At 38.5% G+C, this 24,900-nt stretch overlaps 1 protein-coding gene across 4 annotated transcripts in view; it reads left to right on the top strand.

Annotated features, from left to right (window-relative positions):
• ROBO1 (roundabout guidance receptor 1) overlaps positions 1-24,900 on the top strand; it is a 684,128-nt gene that overhangs the window by 364,471 nt on the left and 294,757 nt on the right. The window lies entirely within an intron of this gene.

Raw genomic sequence — 24,900 nt, 5'->3', positions numbered from 1 at the left:
CAGAGAGAAGTAGAAAGGAAAAGGAAAGTGAAGGAGGATGAAAAGGAAACAAAGGAATATTCAGAGACCAATATGGATAAATGCACATGCAGGTTTCACATGGTGTCTGGATACCTGGAGGGAAGGAGAGAGCAGTCAAACAGAAATGTTCACGTAGAATATTGTGGGTGAATTGACAAGTGCAGCCAATTGATTGATGCAGAGAGAACCCTTCACAGAGCCTAAAATGATTTATACTTTTTATGTCCATGTATAGGTAATGTGGCATGCAGTTAATAAAGAAAACACTTTTGTCTGGGCAGTGGAAAGCCCTCGGGTTGGAATGTTTAGATATAGGACTCCTTCAATTGCCTTGGGTCATTCATTCCTCTAAAAGGTGTCTCTGATGTTGTTCTATGGTTTTAGGGTCTTTGTGCTTCCACTGTGCATCCATTTTAATACACAGCATCATTTTTACAGTATCTTTCTCAGTCATAGCACAGTTCCATATGTAGTAGATAATAAACAGCCAAAGGCCCAAACTACATAAAATGAAACATTACTATTTTCTAAAAATGGAGACACTAGAAAATGTCTGAAGTAAAGATTATTCATTTATTCTATTCCGACTTCAGGAATTTCAGTGACTTCAGGAGTTTTTCCTGGAATGTTTAAATATGTCAGTGGTTTTGATTTGCATTTGCTACTCATCCTTCAACAAATCAATAATTTGTATTTTTTTCTTTTTTCTAAGTACTGTGTATCTACACCTTATAGTAAGAAGGAGGAAAATCTCTGAAAGCCCCACAGTTCATTAAAGATGCATCAGGCTTTATTATCATTCAAAAAAGAGGGAAAGAAAAAGAAAAATGGGTGAAGAGGCCATCCTCTGCTGCATGATAGAAGTTAGGCTCCTATAAAACAAGCCAAAGAATTAGTTCCTTCACCAAGGAGTGACATGAAACTCTAGCCATGGTAGCTGTAAAAACAGTTAAAGGTCTTCTTTGTGCTCATTAACACCACTGTGCTGGTATTCTGTGTTGGCAGCTTTTGGTTCTGCGGAGGCAGCCCCAAAGAAAGTTGTTACCAGCCTATATTCTACAGTTCACAGGCTCTCAAAAAGGACACATTAAAACAGCCAGAATCCCCAGGGCAAGTGGGGAGATTAAGTAGCCCTGTTCCTCGACAGAAGCCCCCTCAGACAAAGCCTGGCATTGTGCATTCAGCACACTATCTCTTTCCAGGACTGAACTTTGCCATTGTGCCGCCGGATCCCGGCTCACAAAGTGCGCAAAGGGGACTTTGCGTAACGCTTGGCTGGCACCACCATTGACAGGCAGCTGAGTGTGGGAACTGCTCCCAGGCACGGGGTGCCCCCAAAACCATCGGCCATTCTCTTGGTCCCTAAGCCAGGGGCTGTGTTTTAGTCTGTGTTGTGTGTGTTTGGTGGGGGGGGGAGTGTTACTCTGCAGTTTTCTTGGGGTCTCATCTTTCACAAGAATAGAAAATCAGGCAGGCAAAGCAAACATGGATTATTTGTTTCCCAAAGGATCAGGCCTTTTCAGAAGCTTTAGCTGTTCCACTGTTCTACAGAATCTACCACTGCAAAGACAACAAGGTGCATTGGAATACTTGGAGAATGTTGGGGGATGCTAAGAACAAACTTTTGGGTTGGAGAAAAAATCTTGGTGTTTAGTTATAGCAGTCATAAGAAGGATTCTTTACCTACCCTGTATATTTCTATTTTCTTTTGTGCAGAAAGTTTTCAAATTTATTTTTAATTAATTTAATAAGTATTAATAAGATATCTCATCTGGTGCTACAGCTTGTTCCTTTGGATAGACTGGCTTTGATTGAAGGCTTGAACCTGGTACGAGAAAAGCAAACTTCCTGGAAAGACCAAATTTGGAAAGAATACTTCAGCTGAATCTTATATTTCATTTTCAGCTTATTTTATATTAAAACCAGATTGAACAGATTTTTTTTTGTTTTTTTGCCAGACGCCACAAATGTTAGCATGGATGCCTGGAAAATGAAGGAGGCTCATTCTGAGTAAAAGTGTGTTTAGAAGCAAAGTTTTGGCGAAGGGCATGAGTTCTCCCCTTCCCACAACTGGTACAGAAACATGAGCCAAGGTAGTGAAATGCAGAAAGTGCAGAGCATGGCTCCTGGGAGGAAAGGTGAGCACTAGGAATCCTGATGGAGGCAGAGGCAGTGGACATCAGCCTGAGGTTCTCTTAGGAACGTAAAAAACTAAAGTAGAAAGGACGTGGTGGTGGAAGACCAGGAACTGTGTGGAAGGTTTGGCAGGAAACTGGAATTCAAGGTGGGAGATGTCTTTCAGTTCCTCACACTTGCCTGGCACATTTAAATTTGGGCACTGGTGGTATTGGGTCTCAACTGAAGAGAAACTGTGGGTTTGCATGGGTTGTGTTTAGACTTTGGTGGATGGAAAAAGACTGTGTGTTGACACAGGGAAATAGATTTTTTACTGTGAAAAACACTGTGATCACTGTCTCGCTTAATGAGATTCATATTTATGACTGACAAAGGCAAGGGGAAAAAGGAAAGTGTGATAGGATTTTATATACTTGGTACCTGTGAAGACAAATTATCAGATGCCATATTTGTCTTTGATAACAGATTCCTTGAGATGAAACTCCTTGAAACTCTAATTCCTTGAAACTCTATACCTGCATTTGGACGCATTTTTTTATTTAACATAGTCAAAAATTAAAGTACACTGCAGAAGACTGAAATTAGTATATCTGAATCAGAAAACCAAAGGGTGATGCTGAACTATAGAAATGTTGAAGCTGAAGCAAAGTAACAGCCTAGTTATCTTTCAAAAACTTGTCTTTGCTCTGTCCTAGACTACTTTTTTTCCCAACCATCCTTGTATAAGAATATGATATATGGCAAGATTTGGAGATATCATAGAGAAGGATATCAGAACAACATTTAGAGAAATTTGAATTGACCACAAGGACTACCAAAACTGGAGTGAGACTGGCTATGTGAAGAACAAGGTCATAAACTAGAGGGCCTAGATTATCTACCACAAATTTGAGAATTCAGGATTGTGGAATGATAAAGGAAAAGCACCTGAGTGTACATATCAATCACAAAATGACAACTGGAAAACAGTGATGCAGAAACAAAGCTGAGGAAGAAGGTTTGTTCCCAAAAGCATACGTCAGAGAAAGAGAAGGTTATGATCAAACATAAAGGTGACGTTGGCACAATGCTAAGAAGGCATAAAATGGCTAAAAATAGACTTATAAATTAGGAAAATTCATCTGTGCATCAGAGGAGTAAAATTCTGCCACAGCCTTCCTACAGGGATAGCTGGTGCAAAATCAAATTCTCTGGCAGGAAAGTTAATGTGTGAAATGGGAATTAATGTTTAGTAAAACAACTTTCCCTTTGAAATGGTGATTTATCAAAATCAAAACATACCAGACGAGTGCAAAATAATCTAAAGAGGGTAAAAAGAGAAAATAAAAATGCAGTGATTTAATAGGAGAAAGATTGAGATATTTCCTTTTCCTTTTTTAAATGCTTCTCGTGGAACTGATTGTGCACTTTAGCAGTAAAGAGAAAATTTAAAGAACATCCTCTTCAGCTACCAAATACTTCAGGCTTTATGTCTTCTTTTTTACATTTTCCTGAGCAGTAAAAAAGTGAGAGAGTTGTGAGTTCCCTTTGAAGCCATGAGTGCAATTTCCACACACCTCCACTGATCCTGCTCCAAGCAGCAGGTTTGTGGATGGCCATTCTGCCAGAAGCAGGGGGACTAACATTTGGCCTCAGTCCAGCTTGCCACAGATTCCCAAATGAATAGATGCTGTGGAATTTGGGAAAAAAGTAGTGCATGGCTATTAAGGGGCAGCAATGCACTGAGGAGCAGTAGTTGCCTGCCTGCTCTGGGGGAGAGCTGGCTCAAAGCAGCCATTCTAAGGCAGGTGGTGTTACTGTGGACACAAGGAGAGCCCCCAAATGAATGCTTGCTGTGGTATATCCTGAATCAAAGGCTCTGCTATAAGGCTCCCCAGGGATCCAGCCATTATGTCCATGGTCTTAGCAAATTTTGAGTCTGTAACTCCTGTGTAAACTCATAAATACAGGGCAATAATAAAGATTCTGTAAATTATCAATAAGCTGTTCTTCATAATTAGTGTTTAAATTAATATTATAAATATTTATTCATATAATATAACATAACATAACATAACATAACATAACATAACATAACATAACATAACATAACATAACATAACATAACATAACATAACATAATATATAATATATAAGCATTATAATATTTATTATATTCGTATAACATAATGGTACAAAAAATAACCTGGTCCTCTTCTGTAGATAGTCTGTCTTCTTTTGTACATATATTTTGTATATAATATAATATAATATAATATAATATAATATAATATAATATAATATAATATAATATAATATAATATAATATGTAACATATAGTATTAGATAAATACTATATATATAGTATATATATATATATTATATATATATAATATATAAATATTATAATATTTATTATATTCGTATAACATAGTGGTACAGAAAATAACCCGGTCCTCTTCTGTAGATAGTCTGTCATCTTTTGTATATATATTTTGTATATATATAATACATATAATATAATATAGTTTAATATATAATATATAGTATAATACATATAGTGTATATATATAGTATAATATATATAGTATAATATAATATATAATATATAATATATAATATATAATATATAATATATAATATATAATATATAATATATAAATATTATATTATTTATTATATTTATATAAAATAGTGGTACAAAAAATAACCTGGTCCTCTTCTATAGATAGTCTGTCTTCTTTTGTACATGTTCCTGTGAGGGGATATTTATTTATAGGCTCATAAATAGAAGATTAAACGAGTATTAATTAGAAAATGTGTCACCTCTGATCTTGAAACTAATTGGTTTGTATGGACTTTGTTAAATTTGCATAATTTCCACAGCATGATGTCTTTAGTGTTCTTTCATTTTAAAGGGAAAATGTCTTTATATCAATACCAAATGGAGAGTTTTAAAAAAATAAGCCTTCCAGTGATCATAGGTTAGGTGTAGCGTTTCATCCTGTAGCAAATGGATATATTTCTGTCACGTATGGTGAGACCTGGAATTCAGTCAGAGGCAGAAAATGTTATTCATAGGCATGGAACCTTGTTAAATAAGCATTACCTTTGCTTTGCCCCTTCCGCACTGGGGATGTACAGCAAAATGTGGATTTTAGCGAGTCCTTGCTTCCTCATGGCAATTACCAGGGAAAACCTGACTGGAGAGCCTGTTTTATCCCACACTGACTCCCTGGCTGGCTTTCCCCACAGCAGATGAGAGGAAATCTCAGCTCCCTCCTTTGCAGCTGCCTAAATCTTTCATACACAGCATCTAAGAAAATAACCAACCAAACCCTAACAAAATAAGCCATTGGTTGCATTTGCAGGATTTCTCAGTAGCCTGCAGCTTGTGCCAAATCAGTTTTTTTAAGTAATCAGTAATCTCAGACCTCCTGGTTCTGGCAGGCAGTAGGACTTAGAAGTCCTGCTTAACAGCAGTACTTTTCATTTAAAGTAGCTTTAGATGAACTAGGACTCTAAAACCTGAGGTTTAGGAAGAAAAAAAAGTACATAGCCCCAAATGCTTTTTATCTCTGCTGCTTTTTATCACTTGAAAGTGTATGGATGTGTTCTGGCACACGAAAAAGGGTGTGCATTTTCTTTCTAGGACTGGCCACAAAATGGTGGTACAAACACAAATTACAAATACGTAATTCTGTTCCACACGGATGCTTGAGGGAAGTTATGCAAGAGCACACCCATTTCCTCTCCAAGGAAATGCAGTGACACAAGCGACATTGCTTGTCAGCCCACTGAAACTTTGGGGTTAGCTCTGCTCTTAATACCAGCAACTATGAAGTCTCTACATGAGAAATAAGAGGCTGAGAGCTGTGGAACAGCTCTCCTGTGCCTTGTTAGCTCAAATGTGAAATATTGCTCTCATTCACTGAATACAAGCCATATGACCAGTTCTCACACAGTCCTAGTATGAACATGCTCTGGTTTACCTGAAGGAATAAAACATGTATTAACATATATAGGTTTGTGAGTGGGCTGTTAGGCTTGCATGCAAATTGCAATTCCACTTTATATTGGTGTAAAATTCAATTGGAGTTTACCTTCTTAAATTGTGATCTATCAGGGCTAACCCCAGACCATAAATCATACATTTTTAACCATCTGACAAAATTAAGCCACCAGGAAAAATTCTTTTTACCAATACAAGCTACCCACTTCACTGAGACAGTAAAAAAAAAAAAACAGATTAAGAAACTGCAGAAAATAAATCATTTAAAAAAGAAATATTACCATTGAAATTTTGGATTATGAATAGAAAGTTTAAAGGATCACTGTACCAAAAGAAGCAAAACCAGCAAGTTTCTCCTTTAGTTTCAATTCCTGTTAGATGGAGGAAAAAATGCAAATTTGGGCTATAAACAGTGCAAAGAAAGTGCTCACCCACATACCTTTGCCCCAAGGATAAGTATTAGACAGGGCTTGGTTAAAAAAGGCCAATATGCCATGAATTTGGGATTAAATTACATTGACGTTACCTGAAATCAGCACATTTAAAGTGAAAAGGTTGTGCAGGAATACAACCAAGAAGAAATTGGATGGAGACATAAAAGTACAGATGCTTTGACTGTCTGCTGTTGACTAATAAGTGAACAGTACTGCTCAGAATGCAGGGCTCTATGGCAAGCTTGGACAGTTTTTAGAAATCTTCTGCAATTTGGTATAAAGATAGTTCAGTTTGCTAAATCTCATGTAATCTGACCAGCATGGTGAAATTTAACAAAGCAGCATCTCATATCAGCATAAAGAAGGTGAGAGTGAGAAGACTGAATACTTATTTTATTCATGCATTGCCTCATGTTTTAGGCTGCTGAGAAGTTATGCTTCGCACAAATCTCCTAGAAAGAGGACAATGAAATCAAAATTTCTTGATTTTTGTTTTACCATGGCAAAGAGAAATCATGTGACATAATAATTAATAACCCCAAAGAAGTATCACATAAGATAACACACAATAGCTGAAAAGTAGCTCTGTGACAGATTTGTCACTGTGCTAGAACATATGCATGATGCTGTGATAAACACTGGAAAAGGCACTTGTTAAAACAGCCCTTATCCCTGAGGAATTTACAGCCTGGGAGACAGAGAGAGATAAGATAAAATGCACCTGGTAACCAAGAAGTGATGCTATTTACATTTTTCTTTTCTGTTTGCTTTCTTTTCCCAGTGTTTCACCCTCTGTTTTATAATGAGGTGCTGGACTGGTTGATGTGACACTTGTGAGTCTCTATGAAGAATTTGATTGAAGAACACTGGTGGCTGGCACTGGGCTTGGGAAATCATATTTCACAAAATAGGCAGCCAAGAGGAAAGTGGAAAGACAGTGATGATTGGAGACAATTCTTAAGGCTCAGTCCCTGTCAAGCACTGAACATTTTGACTCCTGTCAAAGAAAATAAGGAGGGGAGCATTATTTAGAAAGGGACAGGAACTCCTGTATGCTCAGAAGATGAGGGGGTTTTTCTCTATTCAGATATTTAATGCATAAGCCAGTCCTGCTCTCAGCAGTGCAGCCTTTTGATGAACAGTAACTGTCATAACACTGGAATAAGAACTCAAGTGGTGCTGCTGCTAAAGATTTTCATTTGCCTTGATAGCATCCAGACTAGATAGGAGTCTGTGTTTAAGTTCCCAAATGTCATTAGGTTTCTCAGGTTAATACTGTGCTGCTAGACTCACTGAAGCCATTCTAATCCTTTCCATTTTCTCATTACGGCATGGCTGTCACTTTTTCTCAGCTTCTGCATCTGCCTGTTCCCTGGTTCCCTTCAGTGTATTCTAACTGAGCTCTCCTCAGTATTAGTTCTCCAATTTCCCCTCCCTCGCTTTCCCCCTTATCTCCTTCTGGTAGCATAATATCATCACATGAAATTCATGGTCAAATTTTCCAAATCCTTTTTCCCTCTCCTACTCCCTTCTCTCAGTGAGCACTTTGTGCGGCCCTACCTTGTGACATCAGCCAAGTCACGCTGTATCTTTTCCACTGTGTTCTTTGCTACTTGCAAGCACTTTTATTAGTCTCAACTTGATTGTCTTCACATTCTGAAAATAATTTAGTTGGAGATACTTAAAACAGCAGGGTTACAGCTCAGTGGAAGTACCTCACATGAACCTCTGTGTTTTCAGTCTAAAAAATTTTTTTTTTTTTTTCTTTTGAATAAATTTGAATCCTGGTATCCTCCCCCAGTTTAAAACTGTGTTTCCCAATGAGAAATGAAAATCACATCTTTGGTTCTTTTGCCTTCTCCTGCTAACAGCCTACTCCCACAACAAGTTTGAATATATTGCATAGGTCACAATCTTGCAATAAATACTTAAAAACTGTAATATGGGAATATAAAGTGATTGTCAAATGGGTGAGGCTGTGGTACCCACCTCAAAAATATTTACTGTATAGTTCAAGTGTACTCTGCACAGTCTAATAACAACATTCTTTTAGGGTTGGTTACTGCAGCACAGTAGGTGGCAATGATTATGAGTCAATTCAATTCCCTGAATGTTATCCAGATGCAGTATAGCTGTTACAGTATAATATTTATGATAGTTTTGAAAAGGTGTAATATCTATTACCAGTCTAAAAACTCTTAAACATGCCCTCAAACATGATTAGCAGTAATTTATTTGAACAGAACATGAACAGATAAGCACCTCAATTGACACAGTTATACTCAAAGCAAAAAAAGAATTTGATTAATATAAAGCACCTGTATGGTTTAAATCATTTTAAAGATGGCATCTGTTTGCTTATGAGATTAAATCTATGTAATATCAGTATTTTATCTCTAGACAGTGTGTCTAATAATCTCAAAACTAATAAAAGGAGTATACAAAGGAGTGGATCTGAAAGAAGAAACACGTATGTTTTCACAACAATCAGCACTTTTACTGCTTATCTAAAGACCTTTGTAGGAATCTATCTGTGGCTTTGAAGGCAAGACATAAGGATTAAACACTTGCCTGGGTGTTAAAACTCAAGAGAGATTTGAAAACAGATTAAAGCAAGGATCAACTCCTTACCACCACCATTGTCATCACACTTCATACGTACTGTACAGAACATGGCAGAGCACAGGAAACTCCAGTGGTTTCATAGCCAGAAGACACAAGACACAACTAGCCTGCCTCTTTCTTTCTCTTTCTTTCTTTCTTTCTTTCTTTCTTTCTTTCTTTCTCTCTTTCTTTCTTTCTTTCTTTCTTTCTTTCTTTCTTTCTTTCTTTCTTTCTTTCTTTCTTTCTTTCTTTCTTTCTTTCTTTCTTTCTTTCTTTCTTTCTTTCTTTCTTTCTTTCTTTCTTTCTTTCTTTCTTTCTCTTTCTTTCTTTCTTTCTTTCTTTCTTTCTTTCTTTCTTTCTTTCTTCTTTCTTTCTTTCTTTCTTTCTTTCTTTCTTTCTTTCTTTCTTTCTTTCTTTCTTTCTTTCTTTCTTTCTTTCTTTCTTTCTTTCTTTCTTTCTTTCTTTCTCTTTCTTTCTTTCTTTCTTTCTTTCTCTCTCTCTCTCTCTCTCTCTCTCTCTCTCTCTCTCTCTCTCTCTCTCTCTCTTTTTCTCTCTTTCTCTCTCTCTTTCTTCTCTTTCCTCCTTCGTTTCCTTCTTTCTTCATTTCCTTGTCAATAGAAGTCCTTTGCTGTGGCTTGAGCAATTTCCTCTTGTCCTGCAAAATTTCTGGCTAGGAAAAGAAATTCTTTGTCTTTTGCATAATAAGTAGGAGAATTGTTAGGTGTTACAGGAAATTGTAGGTTAATTAGTCCACCCCTTTCTTACAGCTACTCCAGTTTCTAGTTAATTGTGTGCAAACAACTGTTGTAGAATATTCAGGGGAAATAATCAAGGAAGCTGAGCTGCTTGTTTCAGATGATCCAATCAGATGATCCATGATTCAGCCAAACAGCTCAAGTTCAGAACTCTTAGTTAAAAAAAGAGTTCCACTGCTTCTTCAAGAGTTTGCAGCAAAGACTTCCTACTCAAAGGCCTGTGTTAATTAAATCTAAAACAAGATATTGGATACACCTTTTGTAAAAACCGTTTCCAAACAAAGCAAAGTCCTGCGCTCAAGTATTGCATGTAAAGATTGGACTTATCTTGCCTAACTTTAGGTGTATGAAAAAATCTAAACCAGTCTGGCAGTAAGAGGGCAGAAAGAGGCACTTGCAGAGGATGATTCACCAGCTCTAAAATAAATGCTAAGATCATACATTAGAGAGCCTCTGGAGTAGCCTATTTCTCTTGTTGGCTGCAGATGGAACCAGCACAGAACTCGCTTATAGAAAGCTGACCTTTGAAAGACTGCTCCAAATCAGGTACATGGAATCCTTTAATGTAAAACAACAAACAAAGAAAACTTTAAAAAAAAACCAAAAAAAAAAAAAAAAAAAAAAACCAAAAAAAAAAAAAAAAAAAAACCAAAAAAAAAAAAAACAACAACAAAAAAAAAAAAAAAAAAACCAACAAAAACCCACCAAAAAATAGAAAAAAAACCCAAAACAAAAAACCTCTACAAAAAAACACCCAACTTTTTGAAAAGTATGTGGGTAAAACAAATTATCCTGGAATTTTTTGATGGAGGATGGATGACTGATATTTATGTTCATAGATAGGAAATCTGGGTTAACCAGGACAGACCCCAGGGTCCAAGGAACTGTACTATGTGTGATGATGCAAATGCATCAATAAATTCTGATGGGAACCCAGAGCTGTACTTCTACCCATCAGATAAGGTTTTAAGTTGGAAGATTATACACAATACTCTCAATGCAGGTTTTTGTGCTTAATTTATTTTCTTCTACTAGACTCTGCACTGTTGTGGGTTGGATCTCTATATGGGCTATTCAAGAGTTGGACTTGATGATCCTTGTGGGTCTCCTCCAACCCAGAACACTGAGATCTAATCCAGTGTTTACACCTGCCTGTTTCCAGTGCAAGGATTAGCAAAAAGAAGCACCACAAGTGGAGGGAATCAGCTCACTGAGAACAGATTTTATTTTCTATAGATTCTGGTAATTCTTGGTAATGATGATTGTATTTGAAGAATTATGGCAAGTACTCTATTATCTTTTCTATTTTAGGAAGAAAAATTGATTCTAATTTTGAGAATATAGCCAGCAATTGAGAGTTTTTTATAGTAGAAGATGTATTGTAAGTCTAACACCACTGAAATTTTTGGTAATGCTAAAATTAGGAGATATGGTATAGTTTCAGTTCAGACAAACATATTCCTATTGAATTTATTTTACTCATTTTCCCTTGCCACCAAGTTCCACATAAAACATGGGAATTCTACTGCAAATTAACGATTTGAAATAAATAGTACTTCTCATTCTCATTCTTCCATTCAGCTTTTCCCATATCATGAAATGAGATGAAAAAGTTGTGTGGCTTGATTCAACTTACACATTCATAGCCTGCTGAAAACACTCCCTTGTGTGGTGGTGTGGCTGTAAGCTGGAGAATATATTCATTTTTACAAATAACATTCATTATCAACAGTGCTCAGCAGTGTAAGACTGGGATAATGCCATAGAAATATAAATCTCTGTTAACTTAATACCTTCCAAGAAAATAATTCTTTGTATCTCAGTCTTAAAAATGCTGGAGCAGAAAGATCATACAATCTGACCATCATCAAATGTTATCTCATGTTACTTTATACTTCACATAGTTCAACTTGACACCCTGTTTGGTTTACCCTTTGCTGAGATGGAGGTTTTACCCTGAAATGACCTCTTTGGCTTTGTGGTGAATTGTTTTAGTAAACAGATGGATCATTTGACTCCAAGAAAAAACTCTAAAATATTCATTTAGGTCTGCAAATCATTTCTGTGAATGAGAACAGTAAATTCTAAGTGCCTGAGGCTTCAGACCTTTCAGGAGTTGGAATTCTGCATGAAATTGGGTTGTTAGTGTCTTGCCTTTATTTTATGAGATTTATTCTTTGTACTCCAAGAAGCTCCATACTAGAAACCTGTTAATTAGTCATTTCATTGAAGTATTTGAGGAGTTGTATTTGTTTCACTTTATTGGCAGCTTTGCTGAGCAATGTGTGATTGTATTTAGTAGAACTCTGTGTTGCATGTTTCATTAAAATATTTGTTTTCCAATCTTACTTCTAATCAGGTGAAGACATTACTTCAGTGAAAGATATGAAAATTCCCCTAGCTTTCATAATTAGGAGCATCAATATAATCAGCTTGTGTTGTAATCTGGTAAACCACAAACTGAAGGGGTGACAAAGGAATAATTCATCCCCATTTTGTGGATATGGGCTATCATGTTTTGGATCTATGTTCATTTTTGTCAATAGAATAGAAAAGAATAACTTGCAAGCTGTGGTGTGGTTATACTTACAGATATAAATGAAACCTTTTAAAACAATTGTAATATATAAATATTTTAAAATACTTATGTTCATCTCAGAAATAATATATTGATATCTAAATGATATCTATATAATCATAGACATCATTCAACTTGTGATATCTATGATTAAAAAAAAGGATCACTTGATTAATTGTGATAAAAGGCATTTAAATGTCACCCATTTAACCCCTCTGCTGCGATCCATAAGACACACTGGTATTTACTTAAGGTTTCCAGAAAAGCATCTTATCTTAATTTGCAGAGATCAAGAAATGAAAATTCCATTTATTCCCTTGACTCTTCAGCACTGTGTTATTAGAGGCTGTTCGCATTAATAATCTGTTTGTAAGTATCACTTCCAGAACCTGCTGCTTGATTTCAAAAGTAGGATCTATTTCATGTCTTACTCAACTTGTTAACAGATAGGCATAAATGTGCCCAAAAATATATTCATATGTTGTTATTTCTTTCTTTTTTTCCTGCGGGTACAAATACATTGGTCCTGGTTTTCCAGGATATGACAGAAATAAGGCTGTGACATTTCCCCACGACTCAGGACCTCAGGCCTCATGAGGTGGAACTGTTGTGTTGATATTTGGACATGGCAGTGTTTCAGATGGCAAGGATGAGCAGACAGAACATAAAGATTTTTGGATCTTATGGGTTTTTTTGGCTCCAGTTTATGGCCATGGAATCTCAGTCAGACTTATGGGGCTGTCACCTGCTTGGAAATAGAGGGGTCAAGGCCTTTCGGCCCTCCCCTCGGCTTGTTGCTGCTAGTGTGTTTTTGTTTCTGAGAAACGGAATATTGCTGTGCCATGGGAATAGCTGCCATCCTGGAACAGCAAAGTTCACCCCAAGACAGATTTCTTTTATTTTCATTCAGAACTAGACCTATGTTTTGTCATGACAAGCATGGGATCATTTGAGGAGGAAGTTTATTTATATTGTTACAATTCTCCACCAATCTATGTTTGTGCAGCAAGATTCTAGAAAAATGGCATCTCCTCTCTGTACAGTGGTTTTTCACAGTGGACCTCAGTCTCTCTGCCATTTGAGAATTCAGTGTCAAATTAATACTTTCACTGGATTCTTCTCTGAATCCAGTGGTAGTAAAATAGGCTTTTTCTTTAGCATGTCTTGTTTTAACCACTGCATGCAATACAAACCTCATAAGTAGGAAATGATTACATATAATTATGACTAGAGTTACCAGTACTTTACAAAGAAGAGTAGTGATAAGAGAAAATTCATAAATGTTACTTTTCTAGACTACATTGGGCAATATCCTCCAGAGTAGCAACAAAGCAAATTTTTCACAGGCTAGCTAGGCATCACATTATTTCATTGGTAGGAAATCTGATCATTGATGTGTTTCCTGTAGTTAGTAAGTTCAGTTTCCAACATGAACCCAAACAGATGAAGTAAAAGTCAGTACAATCTTTATGATAATAAAGCAGATTTCAAAGAGAACTACATTATGCTATGTAGAACTTGTCTCTACTCTTTTCTACACTGTGGCTTAAATAACATAGCTAATCAAAGACAAGACAAATCATTAAAAATGTTGGGGAAGAAAACAGATGGACTCCAGCTTTTCCCACATATCTGGAAAGTGGCAGGCATGCCTCCCACTCTTGCTCTCAGGCAGTGGGTTGTCACCTCAGTGGCAGATCCAAGAACCTGAAATCCTCTCAGGATTAGGCTGAATCTACACAATTTGAGAGCAAATGTTTGCCTTTAACGTGTTTATTGCCACATTGCATGTATTCACCATTTGTGTCCCACAAAAGCAGAGCATCATTTCAGATGCCAGCTTTTGCCATCAGAAATGATGTGAAACAGCAACAAGATTTTGCCTGATCTATAACATAAACATTTTGGGCCATTCAAGGCCATGTTTCTGTGGCACTAAAATTCCCTTATTCTGATGGTGAAGCATACAGCCTGCTCAAACATGGAGGGGACAGGCTGATTTTGAACAAAAGCAGCAGCTCTCCAGAGAAATGCTTGTCCAAACTGTAATCAAGAAAATCCTTCATGTCTCCTGTTAATTGCTGATTCGCCCTGCATATCTGATGGGCAGATTTATGGCTTCAAGCAAAAATCTCTTTCAAGGGATTCTTAATAAAGGGTTAAGGGTGGGATTTTTAAAAATACCAAGGGGAGTTCTCTCAGTGGCAGTTGAGCATCCCCCTCTGCAAAGCACTTTTGAAAATCTCATTCATGTTTCCATTATGCCAAATTTGGGCCAGGTTTATAATTTTTACTCTGTGTTCAGAGAGAAAAGGAAGACAAAAACAAGAATACCCTAACCTTATTTTTAGCATTATGCTATCTAATTAAGGCAATTTTAACCAAGCATACTTCAAAGGATACGGAACTTTAAAAAACACTACTTGTTTAATCTTGCTGCATATAAGGTGTTGGTGTGATTGGTATTTATTCACAGAAGGTACTAATTAACTCCTTGGGAATGGGTAGCTTCTCACTAAGCCTTCTGTCAGGCAGTAATAAGTCGAGCAGGGAAAAACTGAAGTTGATTTTTCAGTATTTCCTTTTTTTCCACATATTCATGCCATAAAAGTATTGAAGCAGGACCCTCTGGTACAGCTGTACTTAACTGTCTGAGTTGTCATCTCCTTTTTTATTTTTAGGACATTTAAAATATCAACCAAAGTTACAATGTAAGTCCTAGTACATATATTCAGTTCCTTACTTGAAGAGTGGCTTCAGCCTCTGAATATTGTCATGTGCTGGATTGGTACAATATAAGAAATGGCGTTGAAATCTTGAAATCTAGCATTACCACTCTGGTAGGATTTTCACTCTTGACTTCCTAATGCAGTATCAAGTTCTTGAAGTTAAATAAATTTCATTTGATGATCTTTAATGGTTTATTCCTTAAAGCTATGGAATTTTTCACAGAATTTAGAGAATTTAGCAAATATTCTTTCTTGAGAAACCCTGAGGGTCTTGTCAACTTTGTAAAAAGTTTGTGTCAAATTTGGTGTTTTTTAAGATCAAGTTGGCCAGTTTTATTTAAAAAAATGTCTTATTAGAGTCTATAATCAGCCTAGGGCTGATTTTAGAAGTTTATTAAGATTTGAGCCCAAGGTCTTCATGTCATTTTTGTACCTTTTCAGGTGAGCTACAAAGGAAATTTAGACTGCTTTTACTAGCTCAGGACCAGCAGAGGGCATTATAGCATAATTCACTTGAAACTGTATATTTTGGAATCCATCCAGATAAGAACAAAGTACACTGGAGGTTAGATAAGTACTTTACTGAAAGACATGTATTTATCATCCCATTGAATTGTTTGTGAGGATTTCCTCATTATAATAAGTCAGGGTTTTAAACCTGCTTTTCTTCAATAAATCAAAATGCAAATCTTGCAGCACAAGTAATATTGCATACCAAAATATGTCTCAAAAAGTAAGTGTGCATATTTTCTTAATAGTTGGGAAGCAAATATAAAATTTTACAATGAAATATAAAGTTGTTCATAATGAGAACCAACTGAATATGCTTGAATAAAATCTCTCCAACTTCTACTCAGGCAAATAGCTTATTCTACCACTTAAAAAGAGTTCCCTCTTGGTTAGTAGAAACTTTCCATGGCAATATGCAAAATTTCAATATTAAAAACCCTCTGAGTGCCAATGAAATCTCCCCTGGCCTAAGGTTATTACCTCCATGTGAGACTATCTCTTTTGAACACACAAAAACAGATAGTTTCTCAGCTCCATCATTATGAAGCAACACCTCAAAATGTCAGTTGAAATAAAACCTGAAATAATTTAATAAATAAATAATGCAAAACGATTTGGAATAATTTTCTTCATCTTTGTGCGTAGGTGTAAATTTCAAATTATGGTTTTGACACATAATGTTTGTGTTTCACTGCTGCTTTCTTATTCACCTAAGAACTACAGCTACAGGGATCATATGTGGAAGGTGTAGATCCCAGATAGTATCCTCTCTTATTGTGGTCTGCAGGAACTTTGCCTGAGACTTTCTTCAGTCTTAATATTTATTTAGTCTGATATTCCTATCTGAACTGCCATGCTGGCCCTGTGCCTGTATGGCAGTAGGATTCAAAAAGCAATTTTTCTGTTCTTGTTGTGTTCTTTGAAGTGGGTTTTGTGAGCCCATGGAGCTCTGACTGTGCACTCTAAACAGCAGGTTGTTTGTCCAGCAGTGCAGCTGAGGGTAAAAGCTAAATTGTGTTTACCGAGTAACAGCTAGGATGGTAGAGAACTTGCTCATTTATATAAAAGAATTCTCAACTTTTCCTTTGAAAGCAGATTGCTGCATTTTTAAGGTGCTTAGTGTGTAATTTTCTCTGTTGAAAGGTGACAGAAGAGGAAAGTGGAAGTTGTATACCTGCACGATCCTTGCCTAAGGTCGTGCTTTGTACTCGGGAAAAACGCCATTACAGTGCAGCAGGGGTGATCCCCTGCCCTGCCAGCTCTTCACAACCTTCCACCAACCCACCCACTATTTTTGACATGGCCTTGTATGCCAGGAGGGCTTTTCGAGAGGAGCAGCTGCGGGCTGCAATGCAGCGAGCGAATGTGCGGGCAGAAGAGGAGGAGCGCGCTGACGGCATGTCTGCAGCGCCAGCAGCAGCTCCTGCTGCCACGGAGCCCGGTTATTACAGTAATGAGCCTGAGCTAATAAGGCCTGTTGAGACACAACCTGTGTTAGCTCAGCCTTGGCACTAGCAGAGAATATTTACTCAGCTTCTGCGCCGGAGCTGGCTCGTGTCAGGCCGTCTCGGAGAGCGGGAGGAATGGTTGTGTTGCTGGATGCTCCTAACTATGTAGACGTTCCCTGACAAATTTGTCCTTTGGGAGGTTTTAAAGAGAACACATGCAAGACCAGTTTTCTTTCTAATGAAATATTTAGCTGGGGCCCAAGGCCTTCCCTCTAGTTTGTTTTCCTTTTTCCTCCCCTCCCATTCTGTAGGCAGTCTGACCTTCTGTACAAAAGGAGATGTATGAGGTATGGGAGCCTGGTACTGCTCCTGGAAGGAACTGTTTCAAAATGAAATATCCTCTGTATGAATGGGTATACAAGGCTCACTGACAGTATTCCCTCCCTCGGCAGTAATCCTTACTTGCCCTGTAGGTTTAGTACTTAGTCAGTGTCTCCTATTGAACTCCTCAATGGGCATCACCTGGGCACTTCACAGCACAATCCATTAGGATCTGGACCAACTTACTTTTGTCTTGTTGACAAGACAAAATACATTCAAAAAGAAAAATCCTAAATAATTCTATGTCCCAAAGAGTGGAGAAATGCTTCTAAGGGCCAGAAAACATTTAGTATCTAGCAGAATAAGATGCTTCTGATAAACAGAATTCTGTTCTCTGTTTTGAGGGAATTTACCTAACCTTTTTTTCCCTTTCTTCATTTTCTACCTCAAGAAGTAGAGGTAGTTTGTAGTCAAACAGTTGAAATAACTTTATACATTTTCCTTTTCTAATTAAATTAAGTAATATATGCTTTCACAGTTCTCTTGAAGTGTGATTCTGAGAGCTTTTAATATGGATAAGGATTGCGGGGCTCTTCATACCTTTTCACCAGGGGTATTTTTCAAGGAATTTTGTGTCTATTTTGTATTTGGAGAAAAGGCTAAGGATGTGCTAGCCCTCCTACACAGAGGAAGGCAGATCCACTTGCTCATTAAAACAGACACATTAAGGCAGGGCACCAGCAGCAAGGCCAGCAAAGTGTACTGCTAATGCAAGATTTTTGCTGCTGCTTCCAGTACCATACTGTGTCTACTGATGGGTAGGATGTACTTCTGGCACAAAAAAATAAGCATACCATCATGGGGCAAAGACTTGCTCCTCTTCCCATGCTGGTCACACAGCACACACTCAAGAATTTCAGGGGGTGTAATTCAAATGCATGCTCTAGGCATGAAAATAGGATGTCTTTATCATCTGTAGTTCCATCCTTGCTTTCTTCCCTTCCTCCACTCAAGGGCAGAATGCAATATTAAAACTATAGTAAGCATTTTTTTAATTAAAAGAGGTTAAATATATGGGATCAGATAGGCTTTCATCATGCAATTATAAATTGTATGCTGGTTATTTTAAATTTCAACATGCAATTGCAATGGTACTGGGTGAGCTGGCTGGGTATCTGCTTTGCATTTGACTGAGTTAATTCACTGCAGGTATTCCGTTCTTAAGTGGCGTCTGCTTTAAATATGTGCAGTAATTCAATCAAAGAAATAAGATGGATAGTTTATGTAATCCTTTTCATCTCCAGATTGCTAAGGTTAACCTTAACTATTCATGAATTATAAATGCATACAGCAATCTCAAATTAATACATGCAAACCCCCCTTTTTTTTTGATGGCCTTCTGAAAACCATGGAAGAGTTCCTTCTTTAAAAATATAATTGATGAAACGTACAGGCACTTTCTTCCACTTATTATTTGTTTTCTCAAACAAAAGTTTTGTGCAGCTCATTTAAAATGGTTGTCTGTGGTAATATTAAACCTTTCCTCTGATCCAGGAACATAGGTAATTTTCTCTTCAAAATTTTGGATGCATCATTCTTACAGCCCTTTTCAGTGCCAACAGATTCTGTGGCATGAATGGGAACCCAAAGGCAGATATTACAGAACAATAACGCTCTGTTGAAGCTCTCACAATTCCCGGAGTAATTAAATAAAGGAAAAAAGAAGCCTTTCTCTTTCATTTTGTTAGTTCATTCAATGCCATTTGGCTGATTTGGCTTGTGAGCTCTCCTCCAGGCAGCCAGAACAATCCACTAGGTGACACCCTCATACTCCTCGTATTGAGGCCAGGAGATAGTGAGTCCTGAATGGCTCATTTGTTAAACATTTAAAGCAAATACCGAGATTTCAGGGACAGGTCTCTCTTTGTTTGGCAATATCAGAGATAACACTGGTTTTGTAATAAATACTGTGTTGTTTGTATATAAATTACATATTAAGCAGATTAGCATTTTGTCACTAACAAGAACAAAACCACAAAGCAGGAGTTCTAGGCAATATTTCCTATAATTAAAATAATTTTTAAAAGCGTTTGAGCTAGTCTGCTGAGTAGACTGAATAGCAAATATGCCTTTAGCATTTTCTACTGGGGCAGCAGAAGGAATATAGCTTTAGTGACTTTTTTTTTTTTCCAGTGGGGATGTGCTATAGCATCTTTGAACAGAAATGAAAAGACCCATTCACCCCTAATACAAAGGAATATTAAAGGATAAAATTCAATGGGATTTTGCATGTTTATGCCAGTGGTGATTTTTTTCTTTAAGTTCTTTATGTTGATAGTGATGCTTCATAAATCCTTTGAAGAAAGAATCTTTTATCATGGTGTTTTTACACACCTAGCATAATGAGGCTTGAGCTTCCTTACGGTCTCTATCTTTGAATTCATCATAGCGAATAAAATATTGTATTTTAAAATATTATATTTTATTGCTATTATTCCTTGCTCTGTAATTATTCAAGTGCTATTCTAAATGTTGTATGTAGTGAAAGACACTGGAAGTCTGAATTCACTAGTAGTGTAATTAAGAGTAACATCAAAGAAAATAAGGATTACATCACAAAATTAATGTAAATAAAAGCAAAATCATGGTAAGGCCCGAGCAATCAAATACAAGAAAACAATGTCTTTGAACAGCATGTTTAAACATTAACCAGACAGGTCAAGAAAGAGACAGAAATTTACTTATATGGGCATGGAAATCATAACATTTCTTGTTTGTTCATAACAATTATCCCAATTAATTATATGGCAACTGTAGGTTTTCAAGCTTTTGCTATTCATGCACTTTTTATATTCAGCTGTCCTTTACAGTGCACCTTCTTCCAACATTTCAGTGCTTGTTTAGATTTAAAGTAGAAAAATCCAATTTTTTTTTTTCGTGCTGAAAATATCACTGAAATAATGTACTGTTCAGATATGTTTATATATGTACTAATAATGTACTGATCAGGTAGGTTTATTGACTTCAGCTAGGATTCCTGCCATGGTTAAGGCCCATAATATACTTAGAGACAAATACACAAAGAGAGATGTATTTTTAATTCCTCATATATATAATTCCTCATGTTTTTCCACTTAATTTCAACTTACACTTAGAAAAAAATATTTATACTAGTTTTTTTAAGGCAGTTCACTAAATAATGCAACCCATCCCTTCCACGGTGTCCTAAAGAGTTTGGAAGAAGGACTTTTTGAAACTTGGTTGTATCTCTATATAATCCCCGTGATGTCAATGGGAGCTTAGCTGCAGCCTGCAGAATAAAGGCGGCGATTCAGCAACGCTGGCTGCCAGCCTCGGGACGATAAACTCCGTGAGCCTCTGCAGACACGAGCGCGTGTGACCGCGCAGTGCACACACAGAGGGACTCCTGGCAGCCAGCCCCGCTGATAACCGGAGGCTGCACGCTGGTTTGGAGATCAGGAAGGGGGAGAGCCATCTGAAGTTCAAAGAGGTGTGTGGAGAGGCACCGTGTTTGCCCCCACAGCACATCCAAGACGTCGTGTGCGTGTCTCTGCCCTTGGGGATCTGCAGTGCTTACAGAAGTTCAAGTTCTTGAACAATCTCTCAAAGCACATCATCCCTTGTATCAGAGGGAGAACTGATTTTAGTCGCTTCGAGGGAAGAGTGCCATCTGCTGAATCACAACTATCAGTTCTGGAGAACCTTTTTTGTTGGAGGTTTCATGCAAGTCCTGTGCCTCAAACTTAAGGCAGCGTGTGTAATTCTGTGTTTCAAAGTAGTTCCGCTCTCCCAGAAATTACATGTTTGTGTAAGTCTTAAAATATTACAGAATAAACACAGCAAGTACATCTGCTTTATAATCCTCATCGATGTACTGTTCCCCACATCTGAAGAGGTTAAAGCCGTGTTTCTTTTCCTAGAAACTTTTTCTGACAGACACACACATACGTGTGTGTCTCACACGGGTGTCTCTATGTCTCAGTATCAAGGACAATAAGGGTGCTTTAATAGCACACATTTTGTAAGAACATCTGCAGAATTAAAGATGATGTCAATTACTTACAAGACATTCTGATGAAATTCTGGAGGCTTACAATTTGAAGAGATTCACTCAGCCGTGCAGCTGTTATATATTATTACAATCTAAATGAATTTTAAGAAAGATAATTAGAGCAGTATACATTCACTCCTAGCAATTTTTCTGAAGTAAGAAAGCACTGACAGCTAAACATTATGTTATGAAGTATCTGAGACAGTACAAATTGAACAAGCCTTTGAAGCTCTACTGTACTTTCACTATAGGTACCTAAAGCAGAATGACTCTGTTCTTCTCAAAGGATAAAAAATTCTTTATAGTGATTGAAACAGTCTTAGAGCCTCATTAAAGATCCGGTAACCGTGGCACAAAAGCTTTAAACTGTTTTACGTAGGCTCATCTCATGATCACATGGTAAGGTCATTCAAGCTTCAGAGATTTAATCCACTGCTGTATGGTGAATTTCTCTGACTGCGAATTTCAAATTAGCAGCCAGCAAGACTGAAAACAAGCAAACAACAAGACTTTGACATGGCATAAAATTTTACTGGCCCTTTTTTTTCTAAATTACATAAGCAAAAGCGTGAGTGAATCTAGAAATCTACTATTGCAATAATGAACAGTAAACAGATTCATTTTGGGTTGTGAAAACTCTCTGGGAATGAGGAAAATGTTTTGTTTACCTTCTGTACACATTCTGTATGTTTCCTGTCAGTTACAAAGTAAATAGATGAATTTACGTTAGAAATTACAAATGCCATAGAAAAGCATTAAAATTACCTTTTATATTTAAAGATTAGAGGAAATACATCCCATATAATCAGGGGAATATATAAGAATGATCCTTTACAAGTAAATAAATAGATGTACAAGTAAATATACGTGTGAAGGTACATTCATAGAATAGGTGAACCTATTTATTCCCTTTAGAGTGGCCTACTGGTAGATGTGTAGATTTGCTTTTTAAAGAGATGCAATCACTTAAAATATGAAGAGAATGTGCTACAATGTGAGTCTGCCAAGTATTGATACTATAGAAGGAATAAAAAAAAAAAGGTCTTCAAAATGTAATTGGTGGTGATAGTGGTGTGCTTTCTTCCAGAAGAGTATTTGGTGTAGGCTTAAAAAAAAAAAGAAATCTGACTATACAGTAATCGGGACAGGTTAACTAAATAGAGTATGAAACTCTAGTCATGAGAAATGGATAGAAGAGGGATTACAAAATACCTGCTAGTTAGGGTCTTACTTATATTTGACCCTATCTGGGAACAGAGGTGAAATAAATGTACTCTTGAGGCCCATTTTCAGCCCTGCATGTGACTCCTGTTTATTTAATCAATTACAAAAGAACAACCCCAAATCTAATTTATTGAAATCTCAAACTTCTCACTAGGATTTAAGGATTATCTCGGGGCTCTTCACTGTTTATGCTGTGTGGTTTTAACTGTGGAGGTGCTAATGCATTTTTCTTTCATAAAGTGCTGGATGAGGTCACAACAGGAAGAGAAATGGTTGGCTAGGTACAGCTTGAAGAAATATGCTCATATGCAAAATTATTCACTGCTACTGATTTCAGTTATGATTGCTTTCTAAATGTGTTTGATGTAGGACACTAATTCATTTTTCTCTGTGAAAATTAATTGGTGTAAAACACTTTGATTGTTTTTCTAACTTTTGGATGTACAACAATTCTCATCAGTTTTAGAAGAAAATCTTACTGGTTTGGTTGCTGCTGATACAGATACACCATATACATACAATCAGGAACCTCCTCTCCCAATGTAAACAGGTTTTGATTTACAGTATTGAAAATCTGTCTTTATGTATCTCATACGCATAAAAGTGGACTGAAACAGACTCAGTGCAATGCACAGGACCTTTCTGTTGTTGGACTTTTGGTCAGTTTCCCCTGAGGGACACAACATGGGGCAAACTCAGTGACATTCTTCGTGGTTTGACTGATGGTGGTGGCTGCCAGCACCCAAACCTGTTTGGCTGATAACAGCGTGGGGTCTGTATAAATCCTGTGACAGGAAGTACATCAAGAGTCTTTCTGTATAGTTTGATTATCCCACTGCAGATTTGCTTGCAGTGTGGTTAATATATTTAATATGCTGGTTGGAAATGAAATTTCTTCTTCTGCCTCACTCAATCCTCAATGAATCAAATCTAGGGATAGCTGGAGCTTTTCTGTGAGGTGGTAGCGTAAGTTTTTCCAAGTTCCCTGTAGTGTTCCCATTCTTTCCCCACCACTACATCTCATGGTGTGACATGGCCATGCGGAGTTGCTCCTGTAGCATTTGTCGGTGCACTCAACCGCAGGAGTGACGATTTGAGGATGCTTCTCCTAGAGATTTGGTCCACCCTGGAGCACGGCCAGGCCTTGGCGTTGGGAACCACCCGGCGAAGCGCAGCCTCGGGAATGCCGGTGGAGACCCGCGGGGGGCTTTTGTGTCTTTGCTTGTTTTCAGCGGGGGTGGGCGAGGGGAATCCGAATTCATCTGCGCCCGGGGCCACCCCCATCCCCTCCCAGCGCTCCTGTCTGGGGATGGGCTCCGGGAGCCGCCCCGCGCGTTACCTTCGGCGGGGCAGGGCCGGGAGGCGGCGCCGGCTCCGCGCAGGGCGGGGCGGGCGGGGAGGGAGCGCCGGGCCGGGCAGCGCCGCTCGGCGCGTGCGGGGGCCGCGTAGGTGCGGCTCCTTTAAGGTGTCCCGAGGCGGCACCAGACCTGCAGCAGCAGCAGCGCGGGCGGGAGGCGGAGGCGGCCGGGAGGGGGAAGGGGAAACCCGCGGCGGAGGCGAGCGGCTCGACGTGACAGCAGAAAGTTCAGGCTCGGCCCCGCCTGACTCGTGCACCCCTGCCCCGGCGGCGGGGCAAGGCGAGGAGCCGCTCCTCCTCCTCCTCCCTCTCCTCCTCCCGCAGCCGCCGCACTGAGGGCGGGCGGTTGGGGTGGGTGGCTCGGGGGCGTTGGCCCGGGGAAGTTTTGCTCGCCCTCTCCTCTCTCCCGGCCTTTTCTTTCTTCTTTCCTTCCATCGCCCCTCTTGTGCCCTCCTCCGGCGCTGGGGCGGGGGCCAGCGTGGGATTCCCGCGTGCAGGGGCGGGGGCGGCGGCGATGCTGGGCTGGGCTCGGGGCAGCCGCCGGGGCTCCCCTGCCCGCCGCCCCGCCTGACCGCGGCCCGGCTCCGCCGCGGCCCCCGACGCGCCCGCCTCCTTCCCCCGCCATGGGAGCGGGCGCTGCCGCCGCTCCGCCGCCGCGCTCTGCCCGCCGCTCTCCGGGCGCGCACTGACTCGGCGGGGACACTTCGCGGAGCTCCCTGC

The sequence above is a fragment of the Melospiza melodia genome, chromosome 2 (assembly GCF_035770615.1).
Source record: "Melospiza melodia melodia isolate bMelMel2 chromosome 2, bMelMel2.pri, whole genome shotgun sequence".
Lineage (NCBI taxonomy): Eukaryota > Metazoa > Chordata > Aves > Passeriformes > Passerellidae > Melospiza > Melospiza melodia.
Note: the sequence above shows the minus strand (reverse complement) of the source record. Positions and strands in the feature narration are given on the sequence as shown.